The 10,863-nt window shown below is 40.4% G+C and overlaps 1 pseudogene; it reads left to right on the plus strand.

Moving 5' to 3' along the window:
* Positions 1–1,270: 1,270 nt before the first annotated feature.
* Positions 1,271–10,863, plus strand: part of LOC101349226 (60S ribosomal protein L12 pseudogene) — a 24,335-nt pseudogene continuing 14,742 nt past the window's right edge.

A 10,863-nucleotide genomic window follows, 5' to 3' on the forward strand; every position in this document is an offset into this window, starting at 1 on the left:
TGAGAAGTGGATGGGCAAAACCCAATTTGATCTCCACTGTAATGGTATTATTCCATTTTTGCACTAAAGAATAATATCCATAATGTGAAGATTATGCCAACTTCTCTATAAAAGGATACAAACCTTGAGGCAATCATCTCTGACTTGCTTGCAGTTGTGCTTGGGATGACACAAACACACACACAAAGATATACCAAGAAGTGAAGTGTCAGCAAAGCATTGGAGGCTGACAGATTGAAGAAATAGGAAGCTGAGACCCACCTCAAAATTAAAAAAAATAAAAACCAGTTGAAACGAAAGAAAAATATAGTTCAGAGGCTGAAGAGTTTGTCTACAAAATAGCTTTGCTAACTCTGTGGAATGATCATAAGTTTGGTTCCTTGATTGAAAATGTGTGTATATATATATATATATATATCTTACATATGCATATACTTGTTTGTATGTATATATACTTTATATATATACACACACACTTACACACCTATATGACGTCCCTGAGTGGCACAAATGCTTAACATGCTTGACCGCTAACCAAAAAGTCAGAGGTTCGAGTCTACAAACAGTCTCCTCAGAAGAATGGTTTGGTGATCTACTTCCAAAATATCAGCATTAAACACCCCATGGAACACAGTTCTATTTTGACACACATGGGATTGCCATGAGTTGCAGTTGACTCAATGGCAACTATTTTTTTCTTTTTTAAATATACGTATATACTAATATACACTTTATATATGTATGTATGTATATACATACATGTTTTTTCAGCATAGTATATATATATCTTTTGAGAGAAGTTGTATATAGAATACTTTTTACTATCTAGCAGAGCATTCATATGTGAAACCCAAATTTCACTTTTGTACCATTTCATGCTGACTTATATGCCAGCTCCTATCCATAGAAAAAGATGAGAGACCTAACTGGAAATAACAGTTCGGTTTTATCTCACATACCAAATCTATTCAATTACACTGGCTTCCTGGAGAGCTATGTTGAGAAGAATCATGAGTCTGTGTCTGGGATCAGCAGGAAACATCACACTGATTGATTAGTGATGTCTACCACAAGGGAAAAGTTTAGTATAAATTTGCCACTTCTGTTCTGCACTTACCCAACGTTTGGGACATAGTGGTGGGGGAGGATTTAGAATTCAGGAGCAATGGACATGAGCTGGCAGCCATGGAGGTACACTGCTCAGATCCCCCTTCAGAAATGACCATGCTGCCACACTTCCGGGATCTGCTGCAGTGTTCACGCTAAGGCCATGGGCACCCCCAACCCCGGCTGTTCCCAGCCAATGATTGACTATGGTAGGGGCGTGTGGTGAAATGAATTCCTTTATGTGTCCTCTTGCCTTGGGTCTTTGGAAAAACACCTTGGGAGATTTTTCCCCTAAGCTCTGAGGAGTTACATTTGCCCTACTTTTCTACCCTAGAAGATTTGTTACTTTTGTTCAGGTTAATTGACATTTCTGGGTAAGCTGTAAATAATTTGACTTTTTGTCTGGCCCTGGGCTACAGCCTACCCTGTGATTAGTATGCACCTTGCAGGAAATGGTCAATACAATCATGCAAATGAAGTGACTATGGACTATGCAAATGAGATCACTATAACCTACTATGCAAATTAAGTGTCTGTAGCTTACTGAGAGGGGACTGGTCACTTTGTGGTCCCCAGTGGGAGGGCCATGCCTTGAAATTGAAAAGGAGTTTGTGTATTTATGCAGCCAGCCCCACAGAGGTATTTTAGAGACAGAAAGAAACAAGAAGAGAAGCAGAAGGAAAAAAGAAGAGAGAAGAACTAGAGAGAGGAAGGAGGAAAGAAACCTCCTAAAAGAGCTGTAATGGATCAAGGGTTGTAACACTGAAGATAGCCAGAGGCCCAGAAGGGGCCCAGTGGCAGAGCTTATGGTGACAGACAGCAGGGCCAAGAGGCGCCTATCCTGAGGAGGCCAAGAGGATCCCGTCCTGAAGGTGCTGACAGGAGGCCTGTCCTCAGGGGACCAAGAGGAGTCCTGTCCTGAAAGAGACAGAGAGAGACCTGCATGGACAAGACAGCAGTCCTTAACTGAAGAAGGGAGACTTTGCCTGCAGTCTTCCTGATCTAGATCCTGAGCTATAGCCTGTTGATCCTGATGTCAAGTTGTAACCTGTTCCTTAATAAACCACTTAGATGTAAGTATGGTCTGTGAGTTCTGTGTGGCCATTGAAATGGATTATCAAACCCAGAAGAGAAGTAGAGAGTGCTGTGGGAGGGACGTCTGGTGTCAGAACTGGTAAAAAAAACTTTGGAGAGTGGAGGTATGTTTGACCTCCACCTCACAGGGATCAGCCTTGGGCTGATCTTGATAAGCATTATCTCTGCGGATGTTAGACAGGCTCAGACACTACTATTACTACTACTGCCATTTTATAGGGTGGTAGAAATAGATCATTGCAACTTGATATGGGACTCTTATAAGAAACAATTTTTCTCTAGAGCTTCCCATTGGCCTGGCCTAGACTTTCTTGGAAGAGTCTGTGTGGCTCAAGTGATTTGTGACAGCTACTAACTGAAAAGTTGGCAGTTTGAACCCACCCACTGGCTCTGCAGATCCGCTTCCATAAAGATTACAGCCAAGAAATCCCCATGGGGAAGTTCTACTCCATACCACATGGGGTCATCCTGAGTCGGGGGTCAAATCCAAGGCAGTTAACAACAATAAACTTTCTCAGAGATGCACTGCAGTCTGAGAATCCTCGTATGCTCTCCTCCTTTCTTTCCTCTCTCCTTTCACAAGTGTCATGACTGAATGTCATCTGAAGGCATCTTTTTCTCAGAGGACACAAACTGACGTACTTGGGACCAAAATAATCCCCACACTTGGTGAAGCAGATCAATACAATGAACTTTATTCCTTTCTTCCCTCCTTCATTTTAATAAGACTTTAAGTAATATCAATATTGATGGAAGCTTAATCCAGAAGATCCTCTATGTAAAACTTTCACAGAAGCAGTCAAAGCTGTGCCCAAGCAATAATGCATCATAGCGTCCACCAGTGACAGTACAGTTGTGTAGGATGACTTTGGGCTTAAGGACCATGAATTTATGAACATCTTGTCCTGCCTGATTGTTTGTAAGTAGTGAAGATTCTGTGAAGATTAGGCTGAGTACAGAAAAAGGAAAGGAGGTCTATGCTTCACACTCACTCCCTTTCTGACGTTAAGCTTTGAATTCTACCTATGCTTATCTTGGCAGGAGTGGTTTCTGCATCTCACATTGTTGCCTCAGGGTCTGGGTTTTGAATTTGATCTTGTCTATTTTTACCATGGTTCATACCTGAATAGATACTATGTGAACCTAGTTCTTGTAAGCTTACAATTACTAAAAACCGAGGCATTGTACCAACAAGTCAAATCAACCTCAAATAAACAAGTTAATGATAACTTCATGAATGGCTCAGAAGCTAGCATATGTCTCTTTATTTCCCATGCTCATGCTTCTCCAGCCCTGTCCTTGAATCTGTTGGGCTGGTTAAAGTTGGGGAAGAATTTCTCAATTGGATTTTTTGTTTCCACCATGACAGGCCTTCTTGGGCTTGGTCAATAGTCAGCTCCATTCCCACCTGTTAGGGATTGAATTGTGTCTCCCAAAGGTGTTTGTCAGCTTGGCTGGGTCATGATTCCCAGTGTTGTGTGGTTGTCTACCATTTTGTCATCTGATGTGATTTCTCTGTGTGTTGTAAATGCTATCACTATGATGTAATGGGATGGATTGGTGGCACTTATGCTGATGAGTTCTACAGGATTGGATAGTGTCTTGAGCCAGTCTCTTTTGGGATATGGAGGAGAGAGGTGAGCAGGGAGACATGGGGACCTCATACCACCAAGAAAGCAGTGCTGGGAGCAGAGCGCTTCCTTTGGACCCGAGGTTCCTGTGCAGAGAAGCTTCTAGTCCTGGGGAATATTAATGACGACAAGGACCTTCCTCCAGAGTTGACAGACAGAGAAAGTCTTCCCCTGGAGCTGACAACCTGAATTCAGACTTCTAGCCTACCAGACCGTAAGAAAATAAATTTCTGTTTGTTAAAGCCATCCACTTTCTGTTCTAGCAGCACTAGATAACTAAGACACCACCCTTCCTTCAGAAATCTCTATGTCTTAAAACTTAGTACTATCTCTAATAATATAAATCTGTGTGATCTGCTCTGGTTTCACCACCTGCTGTATTTCTGTATATGCAAGTATGGTTATAAAATCTCAAAGTCAAACTCATAGTGTTCAGGCAGTTCAGGTATCTATGATAATGATGGAAAAGCTCTTTATCAGAACATGTTTATTTTTTAAAGGGGCATTTGTTATGCATCCCCTTCAAATAACAAAGACTTTTCATTGTATTTGATGTATTTATTTTTACTTAAGTATTCACATGCATTATGGATTCTTTCTTTTTAAACTCTGTTCCTCAATGTTTAAATTTACAGTCTTATAAAAATCTCAAGAAAGGAAACGGAAGGAAAGCCCCCCTGAGAAAGAAACTGGCAACCAGTATCAAGCGAAATAGATATTGGTCTCTTCCAGACTTGAACAGAATTATGTCAGATCCTCTAAGGGGGAAAAAATATCCAACTTAAGCACACGTGTTACAGGTCGACCAAGGAATAATTTCTCCACAGAGGGAGACACAGCTTAATGACCCATTTCTCAGATAACAGCAGGATATTTTCCTGTTAGGATTTTAAAAGCCTCTTTTTTTCTTTTTCTAGTAACTGATTTATTTCTTTTTTTCATTCCTCCTGTGTTATTTCAGCTCATTGCAGATGCTTCTAAAATTCTTTTCATTGGATTGAATTTTATTCTGCCTCTGGTGAATTCCTCTGAGAAATCAGAAAAAATTAAAAGTTTGTAGATTTGGTTTCGTATTGTATTTGTGGACTCATCACCAATGGAAGGAATGCTCTTTAGAGATTAAAAAGAACCCAATGGATTCTTTGGCAAGAGTTGATTCTGGTTCATGGTTAAAGTACAGACAATAGTTTGTATAGAAAAAGTCCTGGGTACTTTTTTATTTACTATCCATAATGCATTTCTGGAATTCCCATTTAGCCATAGTCCTTTGATGTGGCCCTCATTTGAGGATAGATACATTATTTTTAAGCCTCCTTATTGGATATTTTTTACTTAGTTTAGACCATGGAGATTTAAATTGTAAACAAGTTGGAATCCATTGTTGAAATCTGTATTATTTATTTTATTTTACTTTTTTTGGCAGAAGTTTCACTCTAAGGGAGAAAATATCTCTAAGCTACTTACGCTTGAAAAGGAAATCAGTGAATTAAGTAAGTCCCAGAAACAGTTCTTAAAGCTTTTGGTTTAACATACATGGCCATCCATTAAGCCAGTAATTAAAACTTTCTTAATGCCGAAAGTGATTATTTCAGCTAGCAATATTATGCACAGCCTTTTCTTAGTTTAAAGGAATGAATGATAAAGTGAATGTTTTAATATTACTATTCAGTTGTGGCGTAGTAATCAAGTGCTATGGCTGCTAACCAAAAGGTCAGCAGTTCGCATCCACCTAGGTGCTCCTTGAAAACTCTATGGGGCAGTTCTACTCTGCCCTATAGGGTCGCGATGAGTCAGAATCGACTCGACAGCAATGGGGTTTATTCAGTTGTTTGGAGGATGTAGTCTGTTAGGTCCGCCATACAAAACAGAAAGACACTCAGGCCACAAAGCTGATTTTTCCCTTTCCGGAACACTGAAACTACAGATCTCAACAGCAATCTCTGTGTCTACCTTTTTCATTGGGCTGCAACTTATACTAAGTTGTAGCTTCTCATTTCTGGTTCTCTGTTTTGGGTTCATATCCAGCCCCCTTCACCACCTGCCAGCTGCATGATCTTGAATAAGCTAGTTTCTTTCTCTAAGCTTAAAATTCCTTATCCATAAATAGTATGAAAATGCCAACCTCAGAGACAGTAGCAAGTATTAAAATATATACTTTAGCAAAATGACTAGCAAGAATAAAAATAACGATTAATTTCATGTCATCTTAATCCCATGTTTGAGATACAATCCTAAAGAAATAATCTTAAAAAAGCCATATGCACAAAGATGTTCAGGAGTGCTATTAAATGAAAAAAGAAAAACAATGGCACAACACTAGAGAACTGTTATAGATTGGTAAGTGAAGGGAATTTAATGCAATCATGGTAAATGGTGACCATAGGTTAATATATAAAAAAAGTAAAGTACACAACTAAATCTACAGTATGATTAAAAAATATGTGGTAATATGAATGTTTAGAAGGAACTATATCAAAATGATATCACTGATTCTCTTAAAATGGTGATTATGAGATTCAGAGATTATGTTAAAATGGTGATTCAGAGATTATGTTTCCTCTGTCTTCCAGAATTTCTGTAACGTGGTTATATTCCTTTTATAAGTAAAAATTTTACCAAGAGTCACATCATCTTTTTTGTGGCCTGGAATTCTGCATTGGTGAAAGGAGAAAGTTTTCTTCTCTGAGCTGACTTTATAGCTCCAGGGGCTACTGGGATGGAAACAGCTTTAGCAGCAATGGTGAGTGGGGAGACAGCATTAATTGAGAAGGCTGAGGGCAAGGTCCAGATTTAATCCTGAGCTGGGAATAACAGCACCAAAAGTTCTTTCATATTATTTCTATTTTTAATGAAAAAAAATTAAGAAAAAATAATGTTCTTTCAGTTCACCCCATCACCATTACCAAAAGTCCAAGTAATAATAAGTAGCAAGGAACCAGCATTTGAATTATGAATATTTGAGCAGTAATATTACGTATTGGTACTTAAGGATTAGTCAATTTTACACACACTTCTAAAATCTTCAACTATTTGGCAATCCTACTCGTCAGCCTCCTCCAAGCCTATAACCTCCATTATTCCATGATCCACAATCACCAGCCCCAAGTAGCCAGCCTCTTCACATTGCTTGCTCCTTTTGTGATCTTATTCCTACCTATCATTGCTTTCTTTTATAGACATCAATTTATCCCTTGATCTCTTAAATACACTCTAGGGCCACTTGTCCAGAGCTCTCTGGAAACTCTGTTACTGGAACACATTTTCTTGGAAAATTTTTGAGAAAATCACTTCCTTTTAGCTTCTAGATTTTTTTTTTTTTTCCAAATAGGACATTCTCTGCACTCCCATTTCTTATCCATTAACAATTTTAAGAAGAAGGAGATAGGCTTTATCCCCAACTCTACTTCCAGTTGTTTATTCTGCTTCCTTTGGCCCATCAAGTCTCAACTCCAGAGCATTCGTGTCACTATTGTGGATTCTCCTTGTGAAAAAGCCAGGATTAGGGCAGTCAATCATTCTCAACACTATTGTGTTTACTTCAATCTTCTGAGAATTTTTTACAACAAAGTTAAAGGATTGATAAGTTCCAAAACTCCATTAAAAAAAAGAAAACGTACGTATTATAAAGCAATCACCATCACAGTACCACAGTGTTTGCAATCTTTAGAAAAGCATCCACTGCTAATGCACATTTACTTGATCACTCTTCAGTGCTGTATCGGCACTGTTGGAATAGAATGGTTTATTCCCAGGCTGAGCTCTCTTCTTCCTAAGATAATGAGCTGAAATTTTAAAATTTCCAAGAAAACAAATAATACAGACACATAGTACAAAATTCAAAATATACAAAAGTGTATAGAGTAAAGAGTAAGTCTTCTCCCATCTCTGTCATCCAGCTGTTAGCCATCATCTCAGAGACAATCACTATTTCTTGTATAACCTTTCTGAAGAAGTCTATGCATCCCATTGCCATAGAGTCAATTCCAACTCATAGCAACACTATAGGCTATATGACAGGGTAGAACGGCCTCATAGGGTTTCCAAGGCTGTAAATATTTACAGAAGCAGACTGCCACATCTTTCTCCCACAGAGCAGCTGGCGGGTTTGAACTGCCAACTTTTCAGTTAGCAGCTGAGACCTTAACCACTGCACCATCAAGTCTATGCATAGGCAAGCATAAATTCATTTTTCACATGAGTATACTATATTAAACACAGTATTTTGTATCTTCCTCTTTTCACTTAAAACTATGTCTTGGAGAACATTCCACATAAGCACATATAGGTCTACCTCATTCTTTTTAAGACTAACAGTACGAGGCCTCATTCTTTATGCACCATGGTATATCTATATCAATAGTTACAAGAACAAGCTCTGGGGGAGGACATCTGGCAAAATGGCACTCTAGGCAGAAGCACCATGCCGTCCCTCAACAGTAAAGATCCTAAAAACTAAGCCAAACAGAAAAAAAAGCAATCCTGAAACCCTAAACATCAAATGAAGAGATAAAGAACTCAGCCAAGCACCAAATGGAGTAAGCAACTGACAGAGAACAGAAAGCTAGGAGACATAATGCAGAGGTTCCCTATCAGCTAACACAGCTCGGATCCACCATCTTGGACTCCTGTCAGAGACCAGTGAAAAGGGGGTACCAGAAAGCAGCTTCACGGAGCTTCCAGCAAGAGGCAGAATAACCGGTAAACAGCGATATATGCTTTCCCACCACCCAGCCTTCTTCACCCTCACTCAGCCTCCTCTGCTACTGGCTACTTGGAGCACTGGCTACTTGGATTCCACCCACCCACACTGGCTGACTCCCTGAGTGGCATTTGTGGCTGCTGGTGTTGCCTTTTTACGCTTCTTTTGATTTCTTCCTTACCACTCACAACCTCTCCCTCCTTCCATTCAAATACCTGGCTCCATGCACCATCTTTGCTTCTTCCTGAGGGGCTGCAGAGCACTGGCAATTTGTGATATATGCTTTCCCACTCTCTACCCTTCACCCATACTCGGCCCCCTCTGCTTCCCACGGACACAGTCCCTTGTCTAGAAACACCAGCCTTCACTAGCTGGCTCTCTGAGTGCCATTTGTTGGCTGCTAGTGTTGCTTTTTTTTTCTGCTTCTTTTGATTTCTCACTTGCCTCTCGCCACCTCCCCCTCCTTTCACTCGAGTACCTCGCTCCGTGCGCCATCTTTGCTTCTTCCTGAGGGGCTGCAGAGTGCTGGCAATTTGTGATATACACTTTCCCACTCTCTACCCTTCTTCACCCACACTCGGCCTCCTCTGCTTCCCACGGACACAGTCCCTTGTCTAGAAACACCAGCCTTCACTAGCTGGCTCTCTGAGTGCCATTTGTTGGCTGCTAGTGTTGCTTTTTTTTTTCTGCTTCTTTTGATTTCTCACTTGCCTCTCGCCACCTCCCCCTCCTTTCACTCGAGTACCTCGCTCCGTGCGCCATCTTTGCTTCTTCCTGAGGGGCTGCGGAGCTCCGTTCAACTGTGGAGCTACTTCCCGGTCTGGGCTACTGTGCTGGTGGGATGCCAGGGCTTTTGTTTGTTTGTTCGTTTTTCCATTTTTTGTTTGTTTCCTTTTCCTTTTCTTGAGTTGGGAGCCTTTTCTGGGCAGGCGGAGCTGCGTGGCAGGGAACTCCCCTTCATCTTCCACAAAAGTGCAGAGGGATCCCTGAAGGCATTTCTTTTTTCATTTTTTTTTTTCTGTTTTTTTTTGGGGGCCTTTCTTTTTCTTTTTTCTTTTTAATTTGTTTTGTTTTCTTTTCCCACTTTTTCCCTTTTTGTCTTTCTTCATTGCTCAGTTTCTCATCCCTCCATATCTTCCTTCTCTTCTGATCCCTGAATACCAGGTGTTGTATACCTCTATGCCTTCTAGCCAGGCTGTATTGCAACACCTGAGAGCGACTTCCCCAGACCTCATAGCTGCATTGTTTGGATCCATGGAACTTTGCGGTTCCTTAATCTTTCTGATTTTTATTTATTCATTCTTTTCTTTCCTTCCTCTTCCCCTTTCTGTTTCTCTCCATTTCATAGTCTCTCATCTCTCCATTCCAACGGTAAGCGCTCCTACCATTCTTTTTTCTTTGTTTGTATGTTTTTGGCTCCTGTTCTGCTCTCCTCTCTCCCATATCCATCTTAGCTCCACACATAACAACCTCCCTGCTGCATCCTGCCTACCTACACCATGCGCTTGACATCACACCACCAAGCAGCACAGACATGGCCTACTGGCACATGCCCGACCCACTCTGGTGGCTGTAGTAAGTGCCACAAAAAACCCATCCCAGTAACTCCTCTTCAGCTAGACCTGCCCTGCTGTACTATATCTGAGTGACTGACCCTGCCAGTTGGAGAAGGAGGTGAAAAGTATTGAGCGCACATACGAGCATACAACAAAGAACACACAGTCCACCTGCTCAGACAGAGTCAAAATTTTTTTTAAAAAAGGGATGAAACAAACAAATCTACAATCACTAAACAAGAAAAATAACTACTGAATGCCCCGAAAACAGCAGACAATATCAAAACATTTACAAAAACAGGACAGGGTGGTTCCAGTAGGCATCCAAAATAAAACCCCAGATGACTCCCTTGTGGAAGAAAATACACTAGAAATACCTGATAGGGAATTCAAATCTCTAATACTTGGAGTTCTCCAAGAACTGAGGCAAAAAGCTGACAAACATGAGGAAAAAATAGACAAATTCATGGAAAATACAGACAAAAAATAGAAAGAATTCAGGAAGATGATGCAGGAACAAAATTCCAGAATAAATTCACAACTAGAAATTATACAAAGACAACAATGAGAAATCCAAAAGATAAACAACAAGATTTCAGAAATGGGTGATGTCACAGAAGGGCTGAGAAGCAGATTTGAAACGGTGGAAGAAAGGATCAGTGGAATTGAAGACAAACACTTGGATACAACTCTGAGGAAAACTCAGAAAAAAGAACAAAGAAAAATGAAGAGACCCTGAGAGTTATGTGGGACACAATTAAAAGCAAAAATTTAC

The sequence above is a fragment of the Trichechus manatus genome, unplaced genomic scaffold (assembly GCF_000243295.1).
Source record: "Trichechus manatus latirostris isolate Lorelei unplaced genomic scaffold, TriManLat1.0 scaffold00139, whole genome shotgun sequence".
NCBI lineage: Eukaryota > Metazoa > Chordata > Mammalia > Sirenia > Trichechidae > Trichechus > Trichechus manatus.